This window comes from Peromyscus maniculatus, chromosome 23 (genome assembly GCF_049852395.1).
Source record: "Peromyscus maniculatus bairdii isolate BWxNUB_F1_BW_parent chromosome 23, HU_Pman_BW_mat_3.1, whole genome shotgun sequence".
NCBI lineage: Eukaryota > Metazoa > Chordata > Mammalia > Rodentia > Cricetidae > Peromyscus > Peromyscus maniculatus.
Window position 1 is genome coordinate 53,530,132 of NC_134874.1, and position 21,594 is coordinate 53,551,725.

Consider the following 21,594-nt stretch of genomic DNA (forward strand, 5'->3'; position numbering starts at 1 on the left):
ACAACCAGCTGGGTCCACTGCTCACACTGCAGCATTGCTCATATGTGTGTGTTTTTAGGACTGGCTACTTGGGAATGGATAACCAATTAGGGGGTTTATATCTAGAGGAGACTCGTTCTCCCTTTCTCAGTGGTCACTAATTGCCCACAGCTCATAATGTAGGAATGGAGCCCATCCACAGAGTCATTTTAACCAACATCATCATCACTCAGGTCTTGTTTAGGCTCTAGTTGGTGTAAAATGCACAGAATTAAGTAGTTAGGTAACTCTCTATGTATGTACTTTGGAATTCTATTGACTGCCATAACTGCTGTCCTCCATATGATGAATACTGGGTAAATGCTCCTTAAAGAAATGAGTAAGAAAATTAATCAGTAGCAGCACACTTTGTATTCATCCAAAAAGCTTACAAATGAGCCTATTCCCTTATTCTGAATCCATAAATAGAAATACAACATCTGGGGATGGGCAGTAAGCTAGGGAGCTGTGATGAGTCTGGAAGGGTTGGGTCAAAGGTCAGTTTACTGATTTTTTTCATAAAGTAAAAGTGAACCACTCACAGTCATACCATCAATTACAGAACTTGGACGACAAAGCCCAGGCTCTAGAGTCACTTCCAAAAATGTGGCTCACTTTGTAGGGACATCTCTAAAATGAAAAGATTTTAAAATATTTTTAGGTGTTTTTATGGATATGAGTGTTTTGCCTACATGCATGTCTGTGTGCCATGTGTGCAGAGCCTGTGAAGTCAGGAGAGGGTGTAAGAGCCTTTGGAACTGGAATTATGGATGGTTGTGAGCTTCCATGTGGGTGCTGGGAATCGAACCTGGTTCCTCTGAGTCACTAGGTAAACAGTCTGTGACATAAACAATCCATCATCACATACCTCAGCAAGTGTTCTTAACCACGGAGGTATCTCTCAAGATTTTTTAAGACATAAAAAAAAACCACTATTTAATATTTATTGCTAATTACATATTTCTCATCACCCAGCGCAGATCCCAGACCTACAGAAAATGGTGCCACCTCACTTGGACTTAAAAATGGCACCACACCTCAAATGATTAATATACAAATGCAGATTTGAATGTGGACATGAGAAGTTGGGGAGGCTAGCCTTGCCAGGAATAGGTGTGGGAGGAAGTGTTATTAAATATTGAACATCACTGATGTACAATAGGTGGGCTTGTGCCAACACATAAAGTCCTCGCCCCAAGCAGTTGTGTCAGCCGTGAGGCTGGTTCATCTGGAAATGCGTGTTATGTGCTTCACTGGGTAAACAGTCCGCCTCAGACCTCAGCGGGTTATCATTTCCATAAGCTTCCTTAGAACTCAGACATCACACTTAATTATTTGCACAAGCGTTTTGTGTACTTGTGGCCACACTAATCATTTTCAGAGTTTCACCTTTTCAACTTCCCACTCACATTGTCAAGCATCCTTCCCTCTGCTTGAATCTTCTAGATGACCGCACAGCACAATCCCCAATGGCGGCGTCCATGGTGACGCCAGCAAGAAGGAAATGCATTGGAAAGCTTTGCTTTTGTGATTCTGTATAAGAAACTGTCAGATCATCTGGGGCAGCGTTGTATGTAGGAACTGGATTAATCAGGAAGGAACACGTTTCAAAACACATTAGGTGATTTGATTTGATGTCTGATAAGCTGATACAAGCTATGTCCAGGGAGCAGGAGGAGGAGAAATGGAAACATGATGCTGCCTTGGACAGATAAATGTTTGTCTTAGCTCAGATGTCCTGGAAAGGATATTGCATTTATCACTTACATAAATCTGCACAGGGCTTGAACAGCCGATAAAAGCTGCTATGAAGCAGGCAGCCCCGAAGAGACAACAGCCCAAATAACAAGGATCTGGAGAAAGGGAAATATTGTAACAAAAACATGCAATCACAGCCCTGTGAACGTTATCAAGGAACAGACCACCACAGAGAGCCGTAACTGGTCAAACTGACTGTGGGCGGGGTCCAGCCCCAGCCGACGCATCTCTACCACGACCCCTACACCTAAGCCTCAGGGACCATACCGGAAGAGCCAGAGGACCGGGAGGTGTGCTGGGGGATAGATAATGCCTTCTACTTGGGACAGAGAAGCTGTACCCGTGAGAGTTTAACGATACGGCCGCCCAAACGAGACCCGCACAAGGGCAGCACCTGTAGACGTGAAGTCTCTGAAGGCCCGCCCGTCTCCTAGATGAGGAATTACAGGGAAATAGTGGCTGCTGAGATGGGGGAATCAGTCTTCTTCAGGGAAAAGCCCTGATGGGTTATCCACCCCCAAAGGTCAGTCCTAAGCATATATATATATATATATATATATATATATATATATATATATGCCAGGGATATTAATTAAGCTCAATAGGTTAGTGTGTGTATATAAGTATATAACTATAACAGTTATAATAATTATAGAAGTCACTGATTTGAGAGGAAATGAGGGGGGTCACGGAAGGAGTTGGAGGAGGGGGAGGGATGAAAATGATGTAAATACAGTACTTTTATGAAATTCTCAATAGACATTTAAAAATTAAATTAAAAAAGGCCACAGGAAAAACATTCATCCATTCATCCACTCACTCATTCACTCAGGTGATGTATAGACTCTGTCTTCAAAGGCTTGGAGCATCAGTGGAATATGGTGATAGCAATGCACGGATGCAGAATTGGAGGCCTCAAGAGCATGATGTGTAGAGGCCTCCATGTCTATGAGAGAACGGGGGGGGGCGATAGATCATCTGGGGGTGAGACGGTAAAGGACAGTTTGAATGTCAGAGGAGAACAGGGTAGATGAAGAAGGACGTCTTTGTGAAGACGAAGATCAGGGAAGGCAGCAGCTGGGATCCAACAGGGCTTGACCAACACTGAAGGAAGGGGGAGGAGGAACAGGAGCCTTCCCTCTAAGCACGGGGGCCCCCCTGGAAAGGCTCACAGGGCCCAACTCAGAGCCAAGGGACTGAAGCATGAGAGAGGCACAATCCAAAACAAGGATCCAGGACAGAACCCACCAGCGGCCCAGAACTATTTGACCTTGGCAGCAGGGCGCGGGAGGGGGTGGGAGGGGGCGGCAGGGGGCGGCAGGGCGCGGGAGGGGCGGGAGGGGCGGGAGGAGGGCCTTAGAAAAGCTCAGGTTTGTGATTGGCTCTTGTTCCCATCCTACTTCAGAAGGAAGAACTTAAGGCCATGGCTCTCAACCTGTGGGTCGCCACCCCTTAGGGGTTGCCTAAGACCATCAGAAAACCCAGATATTTACATTACGATTCATAACAGCAAGAAAATTACAGTTACAATGAGGTAGCAATGAAAATGATTTGATGGTTGGGGGTCACCACAACATGAGGCACCGTATTAAAAGGCCGCAGCACTAGGAAGGTTGGGAACCACTGGCTTGAGGCATGGGGACAAACTCCTGGCTTCTGTTAACACATGGGTAGAAAGAGGACAGTTTGATACAGCTGTTGGGGGCGGGGTGGCATCTGCATTTCCTGAGCACGCTGGTGAGAAGCCTGCATGATGACTGGAGATTGAAAAATAACTCGTTTCTATTCAAAAAGCTACCACCGGGCTGGCGGGAGAGCGGCAGAGGTTAAGAGCGTGTCCCGTTCCATTGGAGGACCCGCATGAGGCAGCGCCCAGCTCCCTGTAACGCTAGGTCCAGGGGATCCTCTGTGGCTACCTGTTCTTATGTGCACACACCAACCCCAGAGCAAACACAACCAAAAATAATAAAAATATATTTTTTAAAATGCTAATACTTAAGGTAGGGAGATAACATAAGCATAAATAAAAATTACTAGAAGGAATATGGGTGTATGTGTATTTCTTTACATAGTAAGAGTTGGCATGCTCTTGAAATCTTCCCAGTCATTTTTTTTCATAAAATATATTATTTATACAAGATTTACTTAGTAATGACTCTCCATTCGGTTTCTGATTTTCTGTGATTAAATTTTCTTTCAATAAGGGTATAGACATACATTGAGTTGGATAAAAAAAAAAGGTACCCTCAGTACATCACACTGTCCATACAAATCCTCGAATCTCACAAACCACTCTGAATGCTAAAAATATGAAACAGTGTAGAAATCTGGTAAGTTAGGATGCTCCACTGGCCCCTGAGTCTGTCCACGGCTGCAGGCGGTCGGGAGACTGGGAGATAATTACTTTCACTGGCTTTGCCCAGAACAAACTTTGTCTTTCATATGCCCCAGCTCAGAGGGTAGGTGAGCCTGCTCAGGTGAAATCAGCTGTCCTCTTGAGGCAGGCAGATTCTGCGTCTTAACCCTCAGTGGTGGCGTGTGCAGAGCAGCTTTACTGGCAGGGCTTCTGACTCGGTGTGTGATCCCTGTCAGGAGGTCTGGGGAACAGGATGATGGGTTAGCAGGATCTCCAGTCGCAAGGCCGTCCTGGGGCTCTCTTGGCAGTCCATTTGTTGGATGTGTAGAGGAGAGAACATGGTGTTCACATTGCACAGGAAAAGCCTCCCCAGACTACAGTTTCTCTAGAAAGATCCACTCTACCAGAACTAAACTGAAACTATTAAAAAAAAAAAAAAAGATAGATGAAGCTCCATTTGTATCCCAGTGCACATGACTTACATATTTATACACACACACACACACACACACGTATTTATTTATTTCACAGCAGTCACAGGCTGCTGGCTCCCATGGCCTCTCAGAATGACCACAGGCTTAAAGGAAGTAATCTCAGATGGACTTTGATGAGCCCTTTGATTTGATTTGGGAGATCAATGACAGGTCTGATGAAAACACAAAGAGCATGTACGTCCAGGCACCAGGAACAACAGAGCTGCCTCCCAGAGGATGAAAGTGAGAAGCTGAGGATTGGGTAAAGACATCTGAAACACCCGTCGTGACCCGCAGAGACCGCAGCATACTCACAGAGCATGCATCAAGAAATCTCAAACAGGAAGGTGACTGACAAGGCCTTTCAGAAACAGGATGTCTAGCTGGCCACAGTGATACATGCCTACAATCCCAGTATTAAGGAGGCCGACACATGAGGGCCAAGAGTTCGAGGCCATCTGGGGTACATAGTAAGACCCTGTCTCCAGATAAAACCAGAACAAACAATAGGATGTGGTTGGTGGTGTACACCTTTAATCCTAGAACCCAGGAGGCAGAGGTAGTAGGGTCTCTATGAGTTCAAGAACAGCCTGACCTATATGGAGAGTCCCAAACTACCTAGGGCTACATAGTAGAACCTTATCTAAACAAAACAACAACAACAAAAAAACCTCAATAAGCAAGCAAGCAAACAATCGGTATTACTATTATATAAAAGTTGCTTTTAGCCGGGCGGTGGTGGCGCACGCTTTTGATCCCAGCACTCGGGAGGCAGAGGCAGGCCGATCTCTGTGAGTTTGAGGCCAGCCTGGGCTACAGATCGAGTTCCAGGATAGCCAGGGCTACACAGAGAAACCCTGTCTCAAGGCGGGGGGGGGGGGGGGGGGGGGGGGGGGGGGGAGCCTCTTTGTTAAAAGAGCGATGGATACAGATGGAAAATTTCCCTCTGTCATTGAAAAGTGGGCACTTTGCAAGAGAGAACTCCTTCTGTGCTCCTGTGGGTTACCAAATTCCAGTCAGCCCTACCAAAAGATGCTGCCTTAGGATTTTGTATGGCCTTCAGTTTAAAAAGCTATCCTCCTGGAAGCCTGTAGTGCTGGAGACAGGCTTTCATTTCTCCAGCTTTACTGGAGAAATGGTGAATAGTAATAAATTAATATTTGGAAAAGAAGTGGAAGAGAACACATTTGTAAACAAATATCTAAACTTCCTAAGTTCCGGAATTTGAAGATTAAGAGGGCAGTGCTTACTTTGGTTTGGTTTGGTGTACCGTAGAGGAGGCTGGGAAGGCTGCTCAGCGCAGACTGCTTAGCTTCTTTGTTCTTCCATATACCGTGCCCCCCAAATGTTAGCTGGGAGCCTTTTGCTCTCCTGGGTGATATAAAAATCAATCAAGCTTCCACTCCATGCCTGTAGACAGTTTCAGGCCGGACCCCATGATTTCTCTGCTTTTCAGGGCATCACCCAGCGTCTGCTAATGCTCTCCTTGTCCTACTCAGCCATTTGTGGTTTTTGTGCCTCACTGTCTTTCTTCAGTGGAGTCAGAAGTGAAATTCAAGCTCTTCCCTTCATTTCTGTGAACAAAACTCAACCATAAAAGTGTCAACGTGCAGATTTCCCAGCTATCTGGAGAGAGTCGAATCTAGGGTTAATATATACTCAGTAAAAGCAGCTTTTGTTTTGTTATTGCTTTTCGAGACAGGGTTTCTCTGTGTAGCTTTGCAGCCTGTCCTGGAACTCGCTCTGTAGCCCAGGCTGGCCTCAAACTCAGAGATCCGCCTGCCTTTGCCTCCCGAGTGCTGGGATTAAAGATGTGTGCCACCATGCCTGGCTGATTGATGATTAGAGATCTAGTCACGTTGTGTGTAGGGAAATGATATTTTTTAAATTTTAACTATTAAAATACATGGCTGACAGTCTTTTGGTTATACATTTTTGAACGTGGAAATAAAAAATAACTCAAAATTGTTGGTGAAGGTGAACTTGAAACTAGGAAGTTATAATGTTTTTATGCCCTGTATTAAATTTTCTTCCTTAACATTTACCAGGTCATTCTGTGAGATATGCGTGAGTTTCCTCAGGGAGATAAGAGTCACGATGCTCAGTCAGCAAGAACCATGATCTAAGGCTCGTCTTTTCCCTCCAGAGACATGTTTATAGGAGCCCAGCTGGCTCCTCCTGTCTCTGAGGAGAACCATGGTTTCTCCAGCCCAAACTCTTTCTCTCTTACATGATGCTGTTCTCTTCAAAGAAATACACATTTTTCCCTCAGAAGAACAGGCTGACAAACGAGACCATCTGAGATCTGGATGCTGCTACCCATGCGTCTTCCTCCAGTGCACGCGCCCTCCAGGGTCTGGGCGACAGTGAGGGGTTCAGGGGCGTTTGGTCAGGGTACGGTGACGCCTGGACCTACGAGAGAAGTGTGGGCGCCTTTCCCTCTTTCCTTTCCTGCCCACAGACATGTTCCAGGTGTCCTCCCCGGGTCTCTGTGAGAAGCTTGCGACAGATGGACCCTGGCAGAGCCTGAGGCAAGCTGCCAGTCTGATACAGGGGTGCCTCAAAACTGACCTTCTCTGAGAATATTTTTCACAATTCGTTGCTGCTTCGGATTCTTTCTTGTGCTTCCTGCCAAGGGAGTTGTTTGCTTGTACGCATTCTCCAACCCACAACCCTGTCAGTGACCTTCTGCAATGAAAGCCATGAAAATTAGTAAATCCTCAAGACTCAAAGTCACACCTGTAGGATTAGTAAGTAGAAGACCCAAGGCCCAAGGCAGTGGAAGAACTGTAAATCACGTGACCACAACACCTGCTGGGACATAGTGTCCTTTAGATGAGACACAGAAGCTCATGAAACATCAGCAACATGGTCACCCACACAAGACGCATAGGGACAGCACCAGTTTGCATGGCAACACAGACCGCAGAAACTTCACAGGGTCGCACTCCTCCACGAAGAACTACAGGCAGTCAAGGGCTGCTGAGAGCGAGAATCTGTTTTCACCAGGGACGGACAAGTCTCCTGAGAGGCTACCCAGCCCCAAGTGGTCAGCCCCAAACACGTGTACATATGGGCAATACTAAATGGGCTCAGTGGTGTGTGTGTGTGTGTGTGTGTGTGTGTGTGTGTGTGTGTGTGTGTGTGTGTAATAACTACAGGAAAAGGTCATCCATGAGAGGGAGTGGAGAGGCATTGGGGAGCTGAAGGGGAGAAGGAGGGATGAAAAGGATGTATGCACACCCCTCTATGAACCTCTCAAAAAATAAATTAAAATAAAAAAAATAATGTCTCTTGGGGAGGTGCCACATGCCTTATTGACTTTGAAAAATGACCATGACAAATGGCTGAAACAGCTGTTGGTGTCCAGACTTGGCAAGATCCCAGTTTGAAGATTCCAAGGAGCTTTAAAAAAAAAAAGTGGCCGGGCGGTGGTGGCGCACGCCTTTAATCCCAGCACTCGGGAGGCAGAGCCAGGCGGATCTCTGTGAGTTCGAGGCCAGCCTGGGCTACCAAGTGAGCTCCAGGAAAGGCGCAAAGCTACGCAGAGAAACCCTGTCTCGAAAAACCAAAAAAAAAAAAATAAAAAAAAAAAAAAAGTGGACCATTTTCCCAAAATCAAATTATGATAATTTAGAATATAATTTAATTCAGAATATATTTATATATTATTATGTTACATATTATAATAATATTATATGATAACATTTTATTATAATAATAATATATAATTTAGAGTATAATAATTTAAAATATAATAATTTAGTGGAGCATTTCTACAGTTTGTATGCTTCTTCCCAAACCCATGTTGAAGTTTAATTTTGAGGGTGTGGCAATAAAAGGCCTCAGCTAATGCCAGTGGACACGCCTGTCGTGCCAGCCTGTGGGACTGAGAGCTGATCCTGTGTCGGCGATGGAGCGAAATGCACCAGCAGACACTGACGGGCAGCTTCAGTGGCCCTGAGGATGGACTAATGCTGTCATTTGGGGTATGGGTCAGTAAGAGAAGGTCTCTCTCCTCTCCCTCTCCTTCTCCCCCACTCCCCATTTTCCGATAAGACAACTACTTAATCACACTGCTTAAACACTAACTGGAGAAACGTTGCCACTCTGGATAAAATTCATGGCATTTCACATTTTATAATTTTATTTAAAATCCCAAGATGCTCCACAGTCCTATCACACAGCGTTTAAACAGATCTTTCGAACCAGCCCATTCAGTAATGAGTAGCATGCAGCAATGTGGTCCATTGAGATTATAATTACAGTGTAGAGGAGATTAAGGGTTTATAAACACTGTGGTTCAGGGAAGGGGCAGAATTCCAGTTGACTGACTAATGTGGATTTTGTGTCGCCCTTTTACACATTAATGCATTTCATGGTGTTTTAAACCCCAAACTTCCACACTGAAAAGAACTTAAGCTCGTAAATATGTAAGTCGGCGTGAACTCCAGACCCAGCAGTGGACTTAGGAACACTCTCCACCTCCCTCCTCACGTTCTATTTCCCCAGAAAATGGCAGCAACCTTCACTGCTGCTGTGTGGGGAGTGGCGGGCGGCATGTGTTAGGAACGCTCGTCTCTCCTGCCCTGTGACAAGCAGTGTGGTCGGTCACACAGGTAGGTCACAGGGAGCAGAAAACCACACAGGGCCCAGCCCCTAGCACCCGTCTCGCTTTCCTGTGAGACACCCCGCCCCCCTGCAGACGCAGGCATTTGTAACCCACATCTTTGCTGTTTTCCAGGGCTGATGACCCAATCACACCCGTTCTCCCTCTCGCTTTGTCCAAGCGTTAGAGTCTACGCTTCTGGAATGCCTGGGAATGTTCAGAAGAACCTTTGAAAGAGATGTATTCACAAAAAGCATCAGTCCCAGGCACTGATCCCTCACCACACACCCCTTGCTAACTAAGCAGGTGACATCTAGGAAGCTTCCCTTTTGCTCCAGGCAAGCACAGACACAGGTCCATATGATTATCTTGCTACTATGTCAACAGACCTGTGGCAATAAAACACTTCATCTAGTCCCTCCTGGGGGAGGCAACCACGAATGTGGGTGAGACAGCCACATTCTCTTATTTCTATTGTCTTTTTAAAAAATGTCCCCTGGCTGCCTGTGACAAAATTGGATCATTTGGAAAAAAAACAAAACAAAACAAAAACAACTGGAAGCTGGAGAGATGGCCCAGCAGTTAAGAGCACTGGCTGCTTCTGTACAAGACCTGGGTTCAGTTTCTAGCACCCACATGAGAGTGGCAACCGTCTGATCCCAGTTCCAGGGGATCTGACACCCTCTTCTGGCTTCATCAGGCACTGGATGCACATGACAGACACATGCAGACAAAACATTCATATGCATAAAATAAAACAATTAATTTTTTTTAATTTCCTATAAAGAGTTGTAGAACTTTGTTTTCAGGTGTGGAACAATGACCTTGCAAAGAAGAGGCAGGTCCTCTTAGACCTGGTACAATGTTTTCTGAAAGACGTTCAGGTTTTGTTGAACAGAGGCTGTCTCTCTTTCCTATATCCTCCCATTTACCTTCAAGAGTACATTTTTGATACTTGAAATCTAAAACTAATGCCTCAGGAGATGGGAAGATGGCTCAGTGGTCGAGAGCACTGGCTGCTCTTCCAAAAGACCCTTGCTCAGTTCCCAGCACCTACGTGGCGGCTCACAGCCATCTCTGACGCCCTCTGTTGGCCTCCATGGGCACTGCATGCATGTGGTGCACAGACAAGTACAAGCCCTCCCCCAGACACAAAAGAAAATAAATCAATCTTGGGGGAAAAAGAATGGGAATGAGAAGGTGTACAGGAGAGTTCAGATCACATTATCTGCAAAATGAACAGTGTTTGGGTCAGACCCAACTGAGGCCGTGAATTCAGAACCATAAATGCAGTTCTATACATACATGTTTCCAGAGAGCTGCATTATGTTATCTACATAAACACACACACACACCACAAGGAAAGCAGCATCAAAGTGAGCCACGAGTTGGAAGTTTTCTGCTTGTACTTGCTCCCAGTCAGTCTGTATAAGTATAAAAATATTTCCCCTTGCTTATATGCAAATAAGTGATAAATAAAAGATATCATAGTATCGGCATTTTGTTTTTCCTTCAAAGTACCAGGTAGAAGAGCATCGTTAAATTGCATTTTTTTTAAGATTTATTTATTTAGTATGTATGCAGAAGAGGGTGCCAGATCTCATTACAGATGGTTGTGAGCCACCATGTGGGTGCTGGGACTTGAACTCAGGACCTCTGGAGGAGCAGAAGGTGCTCTTAACCTCTGAGCCATCTCTCCATCCCAAATTGCATTTTTTTTAAATGAATGAAAATCTAAAAGTCAAGCCTTGATTCCCTTAATACATTTGACGTGAAATAAATTTTGCTAACTAAGTAAAATGGCCTTCTAAAGAAGCCATTGGACCAGATAGGCAGGGTGTGGCTGGTGGAGGGGGTGATGACTTGGAGTTTGACACACGTCACATGCAGTTCTTCCCCTGGTCTGACAACTTCAGCAGCGTGTAAGCACCTCCACAAGGGAGGCGCCGTGGTGGGGTTGTGGGGACAGCGTGTAAGCACCTCCACAAGGGAGGCTGTGGTGGGGTTTGTGTGGGGACAGTGTGTAAGCACCTCCACAAGGGAGGCTGTGGTGGGGTTTGTGTGGGGACAGTGTGTAAGCACCTCCACAAGGGAGGCTGTGGTGAGGTTTGTGTGGGGACAGCGTGTAAGCACCTCCACAAGGGAGGTGCCGTGGTGGGGTTGTGGGGACAGTGTGTAAGCACCTCCACAAGGGAGGCCGTGGTGGGACTGTGGGGACGGTATGTAAGCACCTCCACAGGGGAGGCGCCGTGGTGGGGTTTGTGGGGGGGGGCAGCTGCTGTCATCACAGCCCGTGACCACTGAGCCTGAAATGACTGAGCACAATCCCAGGAAATGCTCTCGTGACAGTAAGTGTTTATAAAGGGCCTGGCCAAACTCTCCCTTGTCCCCAGAGATAATGCCACCCAGCTCACCACTCTGTGGGGTGCCGGGGAGACAAGAATACAACAGAGGACACAGCTCAGGTGAACACCCCACAGCAGAAGTGGGGCCAGAGCAGTTGCGGAGGACAGAGTGTTTGAGTGAACACAGGACAGGACCCAGCTCTTATGAGGTTTCATTTACGGAACCAACTTCTATACAAAGCCTCTAGGTAAATTCACATGATATTTCAGCCTGAGTTTTGATTTAGCTCATGACCATTACATGAGGCCTGCTATACAACTTCCCATGGGTGGTGTCACATTAACATTCAAAATGCTTCGTAGTCAGGAACATTCTGGATCTGAACTTTTGGATTAAGGATGTTCCATTCGGAGCTGGGTGTGGTGGCGCACACCTTTAATCCTAGCACTCGGGAGGCGAAGGAAGGTGGGTCTCTGTGAGTTTGAGGCCAGCCTGGTTTACACAGTGAGTTCAGGTTAGCCAGGGCCACATAGTGAGACTTTGTCTCAAAACAAAACAAATAAACAACAACAACAAAAGCCGTTCAGCTTGCCCGTCTCCACAGTCCTCCGGGCAGAGGCTCTGAGGAGAGCCTGTCTGCATGCCCACCCCTCACAGTCCCCTGGGCAGAGCGGCTGCTCACCCGTAAGAGCCTTCAGAAAGTATCTCATTGCCATACTCCGTACACCTACCCTGTTTCTTCAAACAAATCTCACACAGCAAGAGATGTGATAAAGTAGGTTTATGTGAGAAATGCCAAATGCTTATGACGTGTGTGTGTGTGTGTGTGTGTGTGTGTGTGTGTTGAACTGTGGATTTGAAAGAAAATATAACTTGGAAATGGTTTCTGTTTTTTGGAGACAGGGTCTTGTTACACAGACCAGGCTGGCCTCGAACTTGCAACCTTTCTACCTCTGCATCTCCAGTCCTGGGGTTAGAGGCGTGCATTACCACATCTGGCTAGGAATTGAATTTTAACTTAAAAATGATAGGTGGCGTCAGTCAACATGCCGGCACATCGGTCTAGTGAGTACTACCCAGATTCTCCCTCCGGTGAGCTGTGCAGGCTCCTCCCCCTGTGAGCTGTGCGGGCTCCTCCCTCCTGTGAGCTGTGCGGGCTCCTCCCTCCTGTGAGCTGTGCAGGCTCCTCCCTCCTGTGAGCTGTGCAGGCTCTTCCCTCCCTCCTGTGAGCTGTGCGGGCTCCTCCCTCCTGTGAGCTGTCAAGTCCTCATCATAAAGAATGGAGAAGTACCTGGGGGCTGTTTCCCGCCAGCAGATGGCTCCTTGCTTTTAGGACATACAACTGTAAAATCATTAGGGTATTTTAACATCTAGCTGATTAAGACAAACCTTACTTAAAGCTTCTGAGTGAGCAGCCCATCACACCTGGTCTGGAGTCACCCCATCTCCCAGGTGATCCATCTTGGAGGCTCATTTTCAGCCAAAGGCCCACGGGCCTGAGTGTTCAGCTCAGCCACTGCCTTTGCTCTCTTTCATTGAGTCAGGTCTGTGGCTGGGGTCTCTGCTGCATAAGCTCTTTCAGATGGGGGGAGCAAATGACCTTTCTGTCTTTTATGGAGACAGAGGCCCTCCATCCCTTGCAAACTATGACCCAAATGCGGTCTCTTTTGACTCACAGTTTCAGAAAGTTCAGCCTGTGGTTGTTATCACCAAATGCGTAATGGATGCCATCGAAGGCATCTTATACAGTCCTTATACCTTATCTTAATACAGTCCTTGTTTCAGTATCATCTCCGTTTCCAAAGCATTTTCACACAAACACCAACCAGGTCAACAGTATCGCAGCCAAGGAGGTGACCGGCATAAAGGAGATGAAAAGATGGCAGAGGAAGAATTCGAGGTGATAACGGAAGATGGGTGGGTAGAATTGGACCTTCTAGCCTACAAAAAGAACAGAGAAGTGGGCAGGACTGTGTGTGTGTGTGTGTGTGTGTGTGTGTGTGTGTGTGTGTGTGTGCCTGCATCTGTGTGTGTGTCTACATCTGTGTGTGTCTGTGTGTGTGTTAGCATCCGTGTGTGTGTGTGTGTGTGTGTGTGTGTGTGTGTGTGAGCAGAGATGAGGAGAGACATCAACAGCAACAGCCTTCTGGATAGAGGCAGAGCAGAGGAAGGCCGTCGGGAGGAGTCATTACCATCTGAGTCCACGGCATTTGCTGGAGGCACACACTGTGTGCCAGCTGCTGTGACAGACACCAGGCAGACCCGAGTTAACAAGACCCGATCATCTCGGAGTCCCCAGCTTGTGGGAGACCGACAAGGGAAACAGACCATTACGATACCGTGAGACAGACACTAGGAGACGAAGAAGTCCTGAGACTGGGCCCACCCGGAAGAGGGGTCAGAGGGAGGCAGAGCTGGGCAGGCAGGACCTGGGTCCGGGGCACGTGACTAACCCTGGAGAAGCAAGGTGGAGGGCTGACATCGGAGACTGGTGAAGCCTGGGTAAACACGGGAGGGCATGGGCTGGAGACAGGGCAAGGGCTGGGCTCAGGAGACAGAGTTGATGTTTCTTTCTTTTTTTTTAATAAAATTTTTTTCTTTTAGTTTACATACCGACCACAGTTTCCCTCTTCTCCTCCAGTTCCCTCCTCCCACCTTCCATCCATTCCCCGCCCCCACCCGCTCCTCCTCCGTCTCCATTCAGAAAGGTAAGGCCTCCCAAGGGAGTCAACAGAGCATGGCACATCAGGCTGAGGCAGGACCAGGCTCCTCCCCCTGCACCAAGGCTGGGTCAGGCAACCCAGCATGGGGAGTAGGTTCCCCCAAACCAGCCCAAGTGCCAGGGACAGTCCAGATCCCACCGCTAGGAGCCCCACAAACAGACCCAGCTACACAACTGTCACACACACATACAGAGAGAGCCTAGGTCGGTCCCAGGCAGGCTCCCTAACTGTTGGTCCAGAGTCCATGCACTCCCCACCAGCTCAGGTCAGCTGTGTCTGTGGGTTCCCCCATCATGACCTTGGACCCCCGGCTCCTACATTCCCTCCTCCCTCTCTTCAACAGGACTCCCAGAGCTCAGCCCAGTGCTTGGCTGTGGACCTCTGCATCTGCTCCCATCAGTTACTGGATGAAGGCTCTCTGCTGACACTCAGGCACCCTCGCCATTATTGCTAGGAGTCTCAGCTGGGGTCATCCTTGTGAGTTCCTGGGAGTCTCCCTGGCATTAGGTTTCTCCGAGAAAACAAGATATTTCACGACAAAGATATTTCCTGTACTTCTTGTTGGGTTTGAACTTTATCTACTAGAGTGAGTATCCTCAGATTCCCCAGAGAATCATTAAGAAATAAAACAAACAGATTTGTCCTTTGGATAGATAACTACCTGGAGGTGAGACAGCCCCAGAGGCAACATGGCTAATAACAAAAAAGTAAGAGGGGAGCTAGACCCTTGAAGGTTTATTTCCCATTGTGATGGAAGAGCTAAATTAATAGTTTGTGAATGAATGAATGACATGACATGAATGAATGACATGACCTGAGCCAATCCACTGGGAAGCACAGGATGGGAGATGTGAGCCTTTAGGTGGAGACACAAGTTGGCTTTGGGAGCGTGGGAGTGATGAGGACTGCTGACCGGGACACGTGTGTTCTCAAGTCTTGCTTCTCAGTAGACAAACAGTCTCAGCAGCCAGCAACGGAGGTCGCTGGAACGTAGTGGGAAAGGCTGCGATGCTGCATGCAGTCCGAGGCGTCCAACCCCAGCCCCGATTCTGCCATTTATTAGCTGCGGACGACATCTTCACGCTCCAACCCTCAAGCCCCGCCCCCTTTACTATGCGGGTTGTTTCTGTGTGAGTGTGTAGCCGCACATGCTAGCAGTAGCTGCCACAACCAGTGTGTGCTTCTGTTTGCAGCTGGCCTACAGGCACCGGGCCAGGATGGACAGCCAACAAGACTTCTAAGTCACCCAGTGTCAGGGAGCCGTGGGATGAACTGAGAGGAATAGAGAGACCGTAGCCAGTGTGCTCAGACTCCGGACAGGTAACTCTAACTTGTCCCGGTACCAAGGTGGCAGGGGTGGACAGAGTCCTCCTCCTGAGACCGAACCCACAGAAGGACCTAAGGGGAGAGACAGGCAGGAACAAGCTGTGTCCAGTGGCACAGACCTGTGATCCCAGATGCTCAGAAGGCTGAGACAGGAGGATTACAGATTCAAGGCAGGCCTGGCCTACAGTGATAATCGAGGCCGGACTGGTCAACTTAGTGGACCTTGTCTCAAAATGCAAAGCAAAAAGAGGGGGCTGGAAGGATGGATCAGCAGTTAAGATCTTCCAGAGGACCCAAGTTCAGTTCCTAGCACCTACATCAGGGGCTTCCAATCTCCTGTAACCCAAGCTCCAGAGGAGCTGAGACCTTCTCTGGCCTCTACTGGCATCTGCCCACATGCATACAAGACACACACACATACACACACACACATGCAAGCATGCACACACATGCACACACACAGGCATGCACACACACAGGCACGCACACATACACACGCACACATGCACATATACACAAATAAAAAATAAAAATCTTTTTAAAAAGTTATAAAGAAGGCTGAAGCCACACAGCTCAGTGGTAGGGTACTCTCCAGAGCATGCATGAGGTACTACGCTCAAATCTTAGAACTGCAAACACCACTAATCAGAACCAAAACCAAAACAAAGAGCACAGGGCCAGAAAGAAGACTCTAGCAGGCCCCAGTGGCCTCTGAGGCGCTGGTAGCACACACAGGCAGCTGAGGACACTGTCTAGACCACAGCTCCTCAGGCTTCTGGTCAGGGGATGGTAGGGAAAGGCAGGGCCGTGGCTGTTGGCCTAAGGTGCTCTAAGCCTCTGGAGCAAAGGCTGTGTTGGGGACAGTGAAGAAAGCAGAATGGATGGTGGCGTCTGGAAATCCAGGTCTGACCACCACCCAGCAGATGCAGAGAGGGAAAAGGGCATGTGACTGTAGAGGAAACGAAGGCGGACCAAGCCCCTCCCTTCCTCATTGCCGTGGATTTCAGGAAAGCAAGGCCAGCCTGAGTGCCTGGTTCCTATCCACCATGACCACAGAAACTCTTGTAAAGGAAATGGTTTAATTAGGGCTGGCTTACAGTGTCGAAGGTTTAGTCCATTGTCATCATGGCGGGGAGCATGCCAGGCAGACCCGGTGCTGGAGAAGTAGCTTGAGAATTCTACATCCAGATCCACAGGCAGCAGGAAGAGAGAAGAGCCACCGGCCTGACTTGGGCTCTTGAAACCTCAAAGCCCACCCCCCAGTGACACACTTCCTCCAACAAGGCCACACCTTCTAATCCTTTCAAATAGGGCCACTCCCTGAGCATCCAAACATGGGAGCCTATGGGGGCCATTCTTATTCAAACCACCACAGCACTAGACATACACGAAGGCAAAGCAGTCATACCCAAAAAATAAAGATAAAAGAAATGTAACTTTGGTTTGTGACCTGGTGCCCCTCGCTCCCCAAATCACTTCCCGATTAATTACCTATATCACTATGAAGCATCAGTATAGGGAAGTCAGGATAATTTTTATGAAATAATATTGGACTGAATTATTCTCTCATTTTCTAACGTAACAGAGCCAACCCTCAGCATTGTCACTAATCTATTCCACATTTTAAAAAACCCTGCAAAATAAATAAAACAATCAATGACAACAAAAATGTCATATCCAGTTTCCCGTAGAAATGCCAATGAAACAATTCCTTGAGCTCAGCGATTGGACAATGCATCAGTTCGCCACAATTCCAATTTGCATGAAATCAAGTCCTGCAAAATTCAAACTGCCCAGCTCCCTTTGCTCCGTTGGGTGAACAGTTAGGGTTCCCCATGACAGGTGTGGGTTCCCCAAGACAGGTGTGTTCCGTTCCCTACATATCCGTAACAAACTCCCTGAAGGACACCAAAGGCCAATGCCGGGATCCCTGATCAAGACTTGAGATTCGTGTTTCTCCCATCACCTACTACATTTTCCCAGCCCCATTGTTGAAGCGAGCAGGGCCGGGACTACAAACGCTCCCAGGCTCTGGCGCAGGGCTGGAATTTGAAGCATGCACTGAGAACTTACTGCTGTTGATTTCTGGTGCGCACAAAACGTCAGCCTCACTCAACAATCCAATCTTGGGCAGGAAACGCTACACAGAATTCTTAGGGTTGCCAGCAAAGCAGTACCACAAACCCATGGATGCTAACAAGTCAAAACGGCACAGCTGCCTGTCCACAACAGAGCCTGGAAGGACCAACAGCCAATCAGAGCAGAGGAAAAAGACACGGCGCTCCGAGATGCAGAAACAATTGGAACTCTCCAAGAAAATAATTGAAAGATGGTCCTGACTCTTTCAGGCCAGGCTTGTTTGGTACTTCCAGCCCTCAAAGGTGCCCCAAGTTAGTTTCAATTTGATTGGATTCGTTACATAATTTCTGTTTGTTTCATTTTTAACCGGGAAGCATGAATTCAAACAGTTCCTACCTGGGAATATGGATGGTCTCTTTTTGGGGCGCCTCAGGTGAAAAGGTTCCAAGTTTCTGATGTTTCTTTGAAGCTTTCCTCTAATGTGATTTCCGATGGGAAGTTCAGGTGGCAGGCTGCTCCGTCTCAGTGACTTAAACTCATGTTGAGATGCATTTAACTTGCTCTTTGTTCTGGAATATAAATTGCTGTCATCAACGGCCATTGTAGTAGATTCATCGGAGAGCCTGACCCAAACTCACGGAAGCCCAACCCGGCGGCGGCCAGAGCCGCCTCCCGCCCCAGCTCCCCAGACTGGCGGTTCTCATGCTTGGCCCGACACTTGTTTGGGAAGCTGAACAAGTTGGTGGGCGGGGACTTGAACAGGTGTAGAATTACTCAAGTAGCTCCTCCCTCTACAGTTAATAGCACAGATGTGGGGGGTGGAGGGATGGGGGTGTGCCCAGAATAAATCGTTAGGTCCTGGAAACCAGGGAATCAGAACAGATGCGACACACAGGCGGTGTGCCCTGGCCAATGCCGGTAAAAGTGGGATCAAGCGTGAGATTTCGATTTTATTGGGGTCCTGCTGTAAAAGCAAACATGAGTGAGTATAAACGCCGATGCAAATTGCCAGTCTATTATCGTTTCCCAGGATTTCCACACTTGGAGATTTTTTTTTTAAAAACCTGTTTAGGGCAAGTATTTTTACACTTCTATCATTGCGATTCAAGCTAACTACACACTCAGACACATCCTCCTTGGTTCCTATTTGGCCGGCTGCCAACTTGAGGGTGGCTGGAAGCGGGAGATGAGAGATCAGCAGCCGCGACCAGGAAGGAACCGGTTGTGGGTGTGCTAGGTCCGCCGCAGCAGTGCCGGGAAGCCTGGACTGCCCTGACCCACCCTCCCATCCTGTGCTCCACCTGGCAGATGGCTTCTCCAGAAGTTCAGGAAGCCCGGCTGGAGAGCCAGAGGTCTAGAAAACAGGCTTCGACCCCAGCAGTGATGGGGGCCTTCATTCATCAGACCGCAGAGAAATGTTTGCCGGTCCTGCCTGGCTTCCCACTAAAATGCTCATAGGGAGATGGTAGTCTGAGAAAATCCAGCTTCCTGCTGGCCGTGGTCACAGCTTTTTTTCCCTTTCCAGATTTTCAGTTTCTCTGTCCTTTGCTCCCTTCTCCCATTGCTCTTTTTACATTGTGATGTCCTGCACTCTTTTCTTGGTGCAGAAATCTTTAGTCTGTAATTTATCCTCCTTAGCCAGGCCCTAGGGCTGTGTCCATCAGCAATCTGTGTGTATGCATGCACGTGCGCGCACACAAACACACACACACACACACTCTCTCTCTCTCTCTCTCTCTCTCTCTCTCTCTCTCTCACACACACACACACACACACACACACACACACACACACACACATACACACACACACACCTCTCATGCTGTTCTGGCTGCCTTGCAGTATGAGTCAAAAGATGAAGTAATTGCCCTCTCTCTATCTCTCTCTCCTTATGAACTGTGTCAGGGATCAGCAGACACAGTATCACAAAGGATCTGATGATTCAGAGATCCCTGCTTGCACTGGGTGCTTGAATGCCAGGTCAGTTGTATTACTAGTTAGAAGTTGGGTTCGGGGGTTTCTTTCCCTAACCCAGGACACACGCACGACCACTCTGACAGACGCTTAGTGCAGTCTCTTCCCTTCTCCTTACGCCTTTTTGCAAATAGGTCTTCAAACTGTGACAGCTTTTCTGAAGAGAAACCTATTTCCCTCAAGTCCGTGAAGATTAGAGTTGCCATTTTGGCCTAGCGACTGGATCTGTGAGGTCATTATTTTGTTAGCCAGTTCTGAAAATTGCCTGCATGGCATCCCACCTAGGACTCAGAACTACTTTGTCAAACTGAAATGTAGCCTGAGCGTCAAGGGCTGGGGTTATGACTCAGTGGCAGAGTACTTGCCAGCATGCAAGAAGTCCTAGGAGCACACCAGTACTGCTGGGGGAGGGGCAGGGAGGGACCTGCTGGGGGAGGGGCAGGGAGGGACCTGCTGGGGGAGGGGCAGGGAGGGACCTGCTGGGGGAGGGCGACGGAAGGAAAGCATCCTCAGGCCTTGCCACTGGGATACAGAAAACAAGGGGGAGGGCTTCTCTCTCTCCTCTCCTCTCCTCTCCCTCCCTCCCTCCCTTCCTCCCTCCCTCCCTCTCCCTCCCTCCCTCTCTCTCTCCTCTCCCTCCCTCTCTCTCTCTTTCTCTCTCTTGGTTTTTTTGAGACAGGGTTTCTCTGTGTAGCTTTGGTGCCTGTCCTGGATCTCACTTTGTAGACCAGGCTAGCCTCGAACTCACAGAGATCCGCCTGCCTCTGCCTACCAAGTGCTGGGATTAAAGGCGTGCGCCACCACTGCCTGACTCAATCATTACAATTTCTTAAGGGGGAAGTGACTACATTTTGAATTTACTATCATGACATTTTTAGGGCATTGCAAACAAAAATATTTTTATTTATTCAAAACTGAAATTAAATCTGTGAATACATCACACACACACACACACACACACACACACACAAGTGATCCTTTGAAATATTTAAATTGGCTGCTATGAATGGCACTCAGCCAAAGAAAATTTAGCTTGGTTTATTTCAATGCAAATATTCCCCAGTCATGATGTTAAGTCTGACTTTTCTTTTTATAACAAGAGGCAAAAGTGAAATTTCACCTTTTTTTTTGTGCTTTTGTTTTCTACTGTTGGCAACAGGACCTATGACCTTACCACGCTTTCTAGACAAGCTCTCTACCAGTGTGCCCAAATCGATCCCTTTAGTCATTTATTTTCTCAGGCTCTGGGCTGAAGGAAACCCGAATAATTATAAATTACTAATTGTAATTATAAATAAATACTTATAAATATAAAATTGGATATTTTTATTATAATGACCATTATAAGCATCTCCATAATTCTATAAATCTAATAGATTGATCCTTTTGAATGATCATAATTCCTATCCATGAAGACGCTGTGTATTTTGTGTATTAAATGTCTCGGCCATTCCTTCGAGCAGTGTCCTCTTCCCGGCTTAGACGGCACATAGACGACACTTCCTGGGCCTGCAGTCATGAATTCCTGGTGAGTTCTGGCAGCTTTTAAGTAACATTCCTGAGTTATTTGGCTCTGTGTGGAAAAGCTCTAACTACTGAAAATGATACTCCACAACCGTAACCTCCTTTCTCACCTCCCTCTAGGTCAGTCCCCACAGACGCTCTCACCTCCCTCTAGGTCAGTCCCCACAGATGCTCTCACCTCCCTCTAGGTCAGTCCCCACAGATGCTCTCACCTCCCTCTAGGTCAGTCCCCACAGACACTCTCACCTCCCTCTAGGTCAGTCCCCACAGATGCTCTCACCTCCCTCTAGGTCAGTCCCCACAGACGCTTTGCCACCCCGGTGCTAACGCGCATCTGCGAATATTCCTCATTTGTTAGCTCTTCGTTGAATTTTTTAAACAGAGAGAACAGTGAATACGAGAATAATG

The 21,594-nt window shown here is 47.7% G+C and overlaps 1 protein-coding gene across 4 annotated transcripts in view; it reads right to left on the reverse strand.

The window, feature by feature from the left end:
- The window catches only part of Fry (FRY microtubule binding protein), a 394,509-nt gene that overhangs the window by 292,576 nt on the left and 80,339 nt on the right, over window positions 1-21,594 (reverse strand). For all 4 annotated transcript variants that reach the window (XM_076560830.1, XM_076560829.1, XM_076560825.1 and 1 more), the window contains exon 2: window positions 18,085-18,257. The gene's annotated coding sequence lies outside the window, so the exon portion shown is untranslated. The remainder of the gene's footprint in view (window positions 1-18,084; window positions 18,258-21,594) is intronic.